The sequence below is a fragment of the Marmota flaviventris genome, chromosome 3, assembly GCF_047511675.1.
Source record: "Marmota flaviventris isolate mMarFla1 chromosome 3, mMarFla1.hap1, whole genome shotgun sequence".
NCBI classification, from domain to species: Eukaryota; Metazoa; Chordata; class Mammalia; order Rodentia; family Sciuridae; genus Marmota; species Marmota flaviventris.
The window spans coordinates 98,853,696-98,864,204 of NC_092500.1; the positions used below are offsets into that span (position 1 = coordinate 98,853,696).

The 10,509-nt window shown below is 33.2% G+C and overlaps 1 pseudogene; it reads right to left on the bottom strand.

Annotated features, from left to right (window-relative positions):
* Positions 1–9,262: 9,262 nt before the first annotated feature.
* Positions 9,263–9,639, bottom strand: LOC114082905 (transmembrane protein 126A pseudogene; annotated as a pseudogene).
* Positions 9,640–10,509: the final 870 nt, after the last annotated feature.

The following is a 10,509-nucleotide window of genomic DNA, read 5'->3' on the forward strand; positions in this document are numbered from 1 at the left end:
TGGATAGATAATAGGTTATTGCTTAGAAATCTGTTTCATACATTGATATATATAAACTGAATAAATAGGTTTCTTATGCCTGAGTAGTAGAATTATAGATTATTTTTATTTTCTTAATCCTTTATAAATTGATCACTTTTCTATGAAATAGTTTATGTAATCAGAAAAGATAGTTAAATAAAAGACAAAAGACATGGAAAAAAAAAGTCTGCTTGGTTAAAGTTATTTAATAAATGAGAGAAAGAGCCAGGCCATATGGGAAGGTGGCACATGCATGTAATCCCAGTGGCTTGGGAAGCTGAGAAAGGAGGATTGCAAGTTGAAAGCCAGCCTCACCAACTTAGTGAGGCCCTAAGCAATTTAGTCAGACACTGTCTCAAAATAAAAATTTTTTAAAAGGGGCTGAGGATGTGGCTCAGAGGTTACATGGCCCTGTATTCAATTCATTGAGTGAATGAATGAATAAATAAGTAAACAAATAAAAATAAATAAATAAATAAATAGGGTTGAGGTTGTGGCTCAGTGGTAGAGCAGTTGCCTAGTATGTGCAAGGCCCTGGATTCAATCCTCAGCACCACATAAAAATAAATAAATAAAATAAAGCTGTTATGTTCAAATACAACTAAAAAATCAATATAAAAAAATAAAAATAAATAAATAAATGCAGTGCCTTCCCCCGTGTTTCCATAAGCTGTGTAAGTATCACCTCAAATGTCTGCTGTCTTTGTTGGTCTGATAATTTACTGTGTTGTTTACACTGACTTTTGATTTTGTTAGCTTGGTTTTCTCATATTTTGTGTCTTTATGGACATAGTGCATATTGCCAAGAAGGATTTGACTTTGTCCATAAAGACTGACTAAGAACCCTATCAATTTTGGACTTCTTTAAACTGAATTTTCATTTTGTAAATTTTTAGACAAATCAAATTCTAGAGCAAATTATAGTCCCAAATATACATGTATGCAAGGCTACAGTAGAAACTCAAAACAACAGAACTACCTCCCCTTCCATTCTGTTTACAGGTAAGCATCCCCGCTTTAATCTTTGGCTGGGTGTCGTTGTTTTTTCTTGCCCATTACTTTCTTGCCTTCCAGAGATCCTGGCTCATTGATGGCGTCCAGTCTAACTTCCAGCTTTGGAGAGGCCCATGCATGCCTGGTTTCTTATCCTACATGCACATTGTCTGTAGAACTTGAAACTCTGGTTTCAAGATAATTAGTGATGCCCCAGGGAAAATTCTCTTTTTCAGGATTTGCACTTTCCCACCATTTTTACAGTGCATTTTTTTAAATATAAATACAGTGAATATTTTTTTTCTTACTTCCTGACAGTTGGACCACCCACTTAAAATATTTCTGAAAACATGTTTTTCAGTTTATTTGTATATTCTGAACTGAAAGCATTTCTGCAGACATGTGGTTAACTGTACTTTTAAAAGCAAAAGTTGGCCTTCTTTTATCCTTTTCAATCTTTACTTTTTTTATAAATGTATTAAAAACTTTGAGGTTTTTTTTTTTTTTTTTTTTTTTGAGGATGGTGGAATGTAATGGACATCTTTATCCAAAGTACATGTATGAAGACACGAATTGGTGTGAACATACTTTATATACAACCAGAGATATGAAAAGTTGTGCTGTATATGTGTAATAAGAATTGTAATGCATTCCATTGTCATTTATTTTTAAAAAATAAATTTAAAAATTTTTTAAAAAGTATTCAAAACTGTTTTCTGCTTGGATATCATATGCATTCTACAAATGTTGGCATATGATTTTTATATTTTAATTCAAAAATTTAAAAATATTCTTTATAATTTCCTTTAAATGTCAAGGTCATTTAACACAGTAATTTTATAGCTATAAGATTTACTTTAGGTAACTTTTTTTGTAGTGATATTCTATTTCACTGAAGTTGGATCAGACAACATGTTTGTATGATATTTGGCATAGGATATATTTATTTGGCCAAATAAAGATTTACTTTTATGAATGTACCAAGTTTTCCTAAAAGAGTTTTATGGTGCCAGTGTTAAATTTATGTGAACCCTATTACTTATATTACCTCTATCTTTGCATAATGTATATCAACTTGGAAAAGTAAAGTTAGTAAACATACACTTTAATTATTGATTTGCTTGTTTTTGTTCATTATTTTTTTCAATTAAAGTGGCCTTGAACTGGAAGCAATACGGATAATTGCATTTGTATTTGGAGGCATTACTTTTTTTTTTTTTTAACCATAGATTGAACCCATGGGCACTTAACCTCTGAGTCACATCCCATCCTTTTTTATTTTTTATTTTAATACAGGGTCTCACTAAGTTGCTGAGACTGGGCTTTGAACTCATGATCTTCATGTCTCAGCCTCCTGAGCAGTGGGATTACAGGCATGTTCTATAGAACCTGGTTATGAGCATTACATTTTTATAATTATTTTAACTCATATTGAAAACCTTCTTTCAATACTCCAAAACTTACGCATGCTTCTGCTTTAAGTTTTATTTTATCTGTGCTAATATTCACTAATTTTGTTACCTTGCTTTGTATTTGGTAACATTTCTTCCATCCCTACATTTCTCTTTTTTAAAATGTCTCTTGTAGAAAACAAATTTTGAGTTTTGATACTTTATTTAATAAGATGTTAAAATTAATTATCATTGACTAATTATTTTTGTATTCATTGCAATGTGATTATATTATTTTTCTTTCTTCTGTCCCATCTGTTTTTTCTTTTTTATGCTTTTTTTCTGTTTTGTCTTGTTTTGTTTTCTCCTTCTTTCCTGTTTCTACTAATACCAGAATTTCATATGCTGAGTTAAACATGAATACTTTCTCTTCGCTCCAAATAAAGTAAAGAATTTTAATTGGTTTTATCTCATACTTCATCTTGTGTGTGAATATGGTCTGGAGTTTTATGATCTTTATTTATATATTTATTCAAAAAACTGTGATAAAATATGTATAACAAAATTTATCATTCTAACCATTTAAGGGCATAATCATGTGACATTTATTATATTCACAATGTTGTGTAGCCATTACACTATTTCCAATACATTTTTATTATCCTAAACAGAAATTATGAGCACATTAGCAATAATTACCCATAATCTTCCCTCCCCCCACCCTGTTCTAGTTTTATGAATTGGACTATTCTACAAATGTCATTTAAATGGAATCACACAAAATTTGTCATTTGGTGTCTGGATTATTTCACTCAGCATAGTGTTTTCAAGATTCACACACTAATCAGATCCTCATTCTTTTGTATGACTGAATAGCATTCCATTCTATGAAAACACTACACTGAGTGGTATTACTGGACCAAACCATAAGTCCAATGTTTAGTGTTTTGAGGAAACACCAAAGTATTTTCCACAGTAACTGAACTATTTTACCTCCCTTCTAACGAGGGTACAAGGGTTCCAGATTCTCTACATCCTGACCCACTTGTTTTGCCAGGTTATTTGTAACTATCCTAGTTGATTTGAAGTAGTATTTCTATTTTGATTTGCATTCCCTAATGACTAATGACATGTAAATCTTCAGAGAGAATGTCTATTTTTTTTATTTCTCTTTTCAAAATTAGGTTTGGTTGTTTTTTGTTTTTGTTTTTTGGGGGAGTACCAGGGATTGAACTCAGGGCACTCAACCCCTGAGCCACAATCCCCAGCCCTATTTTGTATTTTATTTAGAGACAGTGAAGTAGAACAGTTGAAGTCGGACACCAAAGCATAGCAGGAAGCAGATTTATTGGCTGCAGCCATGTTCAAAAGGAGGGCTTTTCGCCTCCTTCAAATCATCCCTTTGAACCCCGAGTTTAGAAAGTTTTAGAACTTTATGCCCAGTGTGTGAGGGGAGCGGCTCAGGGGCTCACAATTTGTGAAAATTCACATAAAAATAGCTTTTTCACTGTTCTGGGCACCCAATTCAGGCCTAGGACATTCTCTGTGAAAATCAGTGTCTGGGTAAGGGAGTTTTTCTCCTCTTTCCTTTGAAGAGCTGGTTTTCAAGGATTTCTCCACTCTCCTTTAAAAATGTAAATGCCTCTGTGAAGGCCTTGGGTTAGTTTTACACTCTGTTTCAGCAAACATTATCTCCTGCCTGAAAACTCTGTTGTAGAAATTCTTGCTGATAGTCTAAGTACAATTATGTTAAACAGAATTTTTGAGGGTCTCTGGAGAAGCTTAATTAAGATTTTCTGTGAAAAGGGGGGTGGCATTACAACAGGATCCCACTGAGTTGCTTAATGCCTTGCTCTTGCTGAGGATGACTTTGAACTCAGGATCCTCCTGCCTCAGCCTCCCAAGCCACTGCAATTACAAGCGTGTGCCACCACTGTAGGTTTTTTTTTTTTTTTTTTTGTAACTGAGTTGTAGCAGTTTTATATGCATTCTGAATATTAAACCTTTTTCAGGTATAAAATCTGCAAATATTTTCTCCCATTCTGTAAATTGTTCAATTTATTTTACCAGCTTTTGATGCAAAAAAGTTTTCATTTTGAGTTGAGTCCAATTTATGTACTTTTTGTTGTGCTTATACTTTTCATGTCATATTTAATAATTCATTGTCAAATCCCAGGTTCATAAAGATTTACCAATAGATTTTTCTCTTTTAATTTTTATCGCTTTGGCTCTCTTATTTATGCTATTGGCTCATATGGAGTTCAGTTCTGTATATAGTATAATGTAGGATCCAATTTTATTCTCATGTGTAGATATCCAGTTATCCCAGCAGCATTTGTTAAAAAGATTGTGTCCTAATGAATTCTTTAGTTTCCTTGTCAAAAATCAATTGACCATAAGTCAATTTAAGAGTTTATTTCAGGACTCAATTCTATACCTTTGGTTTCAATGACTGTCCTTATGCCAGTACCACAGTCTTAATTACTGTAGCTTTGTAGTAAGTCTTAAAATCATTAAGTATGAGTCCTCCAACGTTTTTTCTTTTTAATATTTAATTTGGAATGGAATTTAGGATCTCTATAATTCCATGAATTTGAGAATCAATTTAATGTGTTCTCATAAATGCCTATGGGAATTTTAATAATGTATTTCACTGAACCTGTAGCTAACATGGGGTAGTACTGACATTCTAACAAAAGTATCTTATTAATGAACATTTACTTGTGTCTTTTTAAATTTCTTTCAGCAATATTTTATATTTTTCAGGGCATTAGTATTTTGTTACCTTAGTGAAATATTTGGTTCTTTTGGATGTTATTATAAATAGGATTTTTTTTAATTTAAAGATTTTTCATGACTGGTATGTAGAAAAACAACAGATATTTGTGTGTTGATCTACCTTGAAATTTTAGTTTTATTTACCTGATATCCAGATATGTTTTTTTAAGATTTTTTTCAAAAATATCAGACACTATAAACTTTGCAAAATTCTTTACTAAACTTTATTCCCCATATGTTATATAGGCTTATTCTAACCTCATTTCAGCTTTTACTGATACATCTTCCAAAACTTTGGGGAAAGGGTTTCTGCATACATTCTGAAAACTTTATTATGGTTTCATATTGAAAGATGTTGACTAGCTTCTTAGAAATTAAATAACAATCACAACTGAAATTCACAGCAAAATCATAACACATGGAAGGCCTATAGATAACAATTGATGTGGATATGGGTGGAGATTTGGCAACAGAGCTTATACTGATAGGAAAATTCCAGCTGATCCATGCACAGGAGCAGAAATTTTAGAGGAATTCTGGAAATGGAAGACCCCAGAGGCCATCCACGAGACTCACACCCTAAGGAAAAGATAGGTTATACTGTGAGTAAGCTTAGGGAGGCAGCAAGTTTTCAGAAGGGGAGAAAGGCTTCACAGGGGGCTGAAACATAGTTTCTTCAAGGAACAAGACAATATAAATCAAGAAAATGAGAGAAGACAAAACTGTAAGATATGAGTCCAAAAATTAGTACCATCTCATAATCAGCAAGACTGAAGCAATTCAAAAGGACCCAAAGACTTGGGAAATAAGCAAAAAAGACACCCAGAGCCCTTTAACTACCAGATCCTTTTGCTGGTAGTTGGTATAGGAATAAAAATAAAATTTAAAGAAGAACTACCACACCAAGAATTACAATTGCAAAAATAAAATATCTGCATACATGTAAAAATACACCATGAAGAAAGCAGGTGTATTTTGGGGAACTAAAAGGGGTTAAAAGTGAGGAACATTATAAAAGTTACTTCATACACAGACAGATACAACAAAAAGCAGATAGCAATCAAGAAAAAGAGAGATAATCATCTTAGAAATAAAGAGAATTTTAACTTGCACAAGAACACACAAGATCAATAAAATACTATAAAAGCAATAAAGGACAGAAATGAGCAAGAGAAAAAATGCTCAAAATAAAAAGGATAATAATACTAAAAAGAAAGAGACAAATATGGAGATTTGTGATGAAGAAATAACTAAATCTCTGAAAAAGAACAAAACAAAGTATTGAAACTGAAAAGGATGCTCAAAAAAAAGGTTTTCTAAAATAAATTACTTGATTTTATATAATGGAATGACATAGCATGCATAGAAAATTGGATTCAGAAAAGTCACCTCAGATCTTAGTTATAACCTAAGACTCTAAATATAAAGAAAATGGTTCTGAGTCAATAGACAAAAAGACCAAATCTGAATATATAACAACAAACCCCACCAAACCCCATCTGAGGTGCCACAAGAAATCAACCTCAGAAGTGGGTCAGCAAGGCAAAATCTGTACTTCTGCAGAAGAATGCGCCCCTAAAGGGAATCCAGGGAATAACACACCTGGGTGGGCAGTCCACCAGTTTTTATCCGTAACAATGCAATGCCCCTCACTGCTATAGAAAGACTTTGATGGTACAGTCTATGTGATTAGCTAATTTGAAATTGGGGAGGGCACGGAAAAGGGCTCCAGATATGATTGGACACCTGTTCTGGACCACATGGTTACCTAATTTAAAATGGGTCCATTGTACACTTGAAATTTCAGTTACAGTAAACATGTTTGTGTTGCATTACAGCTTTAACTTTGATAGAAAATAAAACAAATCGTACATGTGTAACTATAAGGCACTAATAAAAAGTATGGAAAATAAGTAAATAAGATCAATAGCAATAATGGGGGAAAATCATTTGCTTATGGAAAAATAATTATAGCATGTACAAAAAGATAAATCCTCTGTTGTTTTATGTGCAATGAAAATGCACCAATAAAAAATATGGAAAGACAAAAGATAAATAAGTCCTCTTTTGCAACCCAAAACTGATTATTCAGCATGAGTTTTAGATAGATAGGTGTATATCTATCTATCTATATACATATATACATATATTATCTATATATATATACATATATTATCTATATACATATATACATATATTATCTATATACATATATACATATATATATATATATATATATATATATATGAATAGTATAATACCTAACAAAAAATAATAGAGAAAAATCAATAATCTGCCAGTCCAAAAAGTGAGTCACTACCATTTTCCTTAAGACATGCTGTCTCAGCTATCAAAGTTATTCAGGCAGTGAGGGAATGTTTCTCATATGTAAAAACTTGTGAAATAGTGCATTCACTAACACTGTAGGAGAAAGAGAATAAAGACTTCATCCAATCAATAGAGGTTCCAAGAGTTTGGGCAAAAATAATGAAGGTGAAATAAAATATATTTAATCATAGATGGCCAAAATCAAGGAAGGAGGGCTGGTGAGTGATTGCAACAAAGAGGTAATATTTGTGTAAACTTATGATGGAAAAGTCCTGTGTGCCCTATGAGGAAGTGTAGGAAGAGTGATCTGGAAGCCAGAAGGAGGCACACAATGTCCCCAGCTTTAAACTTAGTGGTATGGGGGCAAGACAGTAAAGAGTTGCTGCATGAAAGGGAATTAGGGAAGGTAGCACCTTCAGAGAGGCAGGATGTCTTTGTAGGGTATCAAAACAAAGAGATTCATGGAGAGAATTCAGCTATCAACAAAAGTGCATGGGCACCCAATTACCCATTGTTTGCAATCTATCTTTAACAGATCTAGCAATCCTTCCATTTTGAATGTAGGTAACAATCATTCAAATTTGCAAAACCTGTGATTTTCCTGCTTCTGGAAACCACAGATAACTGTTATCACAGTTACCGGGTATTTACTGTCATCAGTGCTCTTTCTCACAGATATTATTATGATGTCAATTAAGAAGCACACAGACTGCTGCATCACATTAATGTGTGTTTTAATCTGTCTGGAGTCCTTAGAAAGTCCTTAGATATTTATTTCATGTGATCGAAAACATTATTCTAAGGAGAGCTTTCTAGGCACTGGACTGCCAAAATAGTCTTGCACAAAATAGTTCAAGTCCCCTTGAGTTCAAACAGAAAAGGTTTCAGTGGATCCACTGAAAGGTTTGAAATGGAGTGAGTGATAAGGGCAGCAACTATACAAAATATAAGTTATCATAAAATAGAATCAGTCTGGCAGAATTCTGTTGTTATTGGTGTATAAATATGAAGAACACAGTCATTTGCAATGAACAGTGGAGCAGATGAGACATTATATCATTACATATTTTCAGACATTATTTTAGTTCATTTATTAGTAATAGCAATATTTAGCATTAGTTTAAAAGTTAAATTAATAATTAAAATTTTGGAAACTTTGTCACTGTGTATTTATTTCCATCATTTCCAATTTGTTCATTTGGTTCAATGACATGTTGTAATATGTCCCAATAAAACAATATGTGTTTGTTTCCTTAATTACATACTAATATGATAGCACACTGTCTACAAAATATATAGGTAAGAAAATTCAAAGCAGGTATTCTCATTACTCAGTTCAGATTGAACAATTACATGTATTTTAGGCTTGTTAGTTCCAAAACATCACTTTCTAACCTTTCCTTTTTCTTCTCCACAGCACAGATAAATCTGTTTCCTGTCTCTTAAATTAAAAGAGACTAAGACTTGAGGGCTTTTTCTACATAGTTAGGATACTCTCGGATACAAAGCAAAACCACCCTAAGAAATTCTACTATCCTAACCAGAAATCTCTGACTGCTTTTTACCAATAGCATTACAATTCAATGTCTGCCTTTTAAAATTTTCTTTTAGATTTACTTCCTCTCATATTTCTTTTTAGTGACATGTTAATGAAAATTTCTCATTGCTAAAATAAAATTGCATTCACATGTGCTTTCTAAATTTTTTTTTAATCTTTACAATTGTATTTTTGTATACACATTTGCTTAAAATCAGTGAATTTCGAAGCCAGGTTCAGATAACAGAAGAGCCTTTACAATTACTTTCTATTGTCTAGACCCAAGGTATGCTACAAACAATCTGAAGAAAAATGGGAATTAACATCTTTCTGAAGATAAGCTTAAGAAATTTTAATCCAGTAAGTTAAGGTATTTCCTTTCTCTGGTAACAGGGCTGACTGATACCTGGCTTCTAGGCCACTATTTACAAGAATAGCCAAGAAAACAGGGTACAGACCTCCTAAAACAAAGCCAACAAGTCCAACCCATGTCATGGTACAGGTTTCCCAATTCAAATCACTGGTACTCAAAGGTAAACTTACAAAACCTTTGAAAGATGCATTTGCTGTCAAAAATGGGAGCACTGCCATCGGTAAGCCAGCAGCTATTGGGGCCTGTGTTACAAGCACAACGTGTGGAAACACACTGCTTGCTATTAGACACAGACAGGAGCCTTAAGTCCAATATATGTGGATTCATGTTCAAGTAGATTCCTTTTTGCTTCTGGTAGTTGTTCAATTTTTCTGTTTATGATACCAAAAATTAAATTTTCCTTAATACTATCATGTGATTTATAGTTTTCAATCTTGACCCTGTTGCTCTCCTCCCAACAGCCCATGCCTCTCCAGTTCTTCCTTTAACAGGCCTGGACTTAAGCTACAACTTTTACTCCCGCTCACCCAGAGGCAGCCATCTTTGGCTGACACGTGACTCCCTAAAATGGATTTTAAATCACTGTTTTTCCACGTTCTAAAATAACCCTTGCCTCTGCCTTGTTTCTTAGGCTAAGTAAATATATGTACAATTTACAGTAACAGTAAAAATCACTATTTTTCCTCTTATCCTAGAAAGCAGGGAAAGTCAGAGAGGAAAAGAAAATTATGGATGAAACCAGAAAGCATGTATAATATATTGATTCTAAAGTAAATGTACTATAGGGCTGGGGATTTGACTCAGTGTTAGAGTGCTTGCCTAGCATGCACAAGTCCTGGTGTTCAATCCCGAGCACTGTGAATAAATAAAATAAATAGATAAAATGTGGGAGCTGCCAAAAGCAGTTACAATTGAACAAAATTTGTGAAAAAGCAAATACAAAAAAAGGAAAAGAAGCAGCACAGAGATTGATAAGAAGCCTGCAATCTCAGAAAGCAACAGCCAAAATATGAATCCTGAGTGTGAGGAATGCATGATGAAATGCAAAACCTGTAATCCTTATTTGCAACACCAGCTGCAAGAAATAT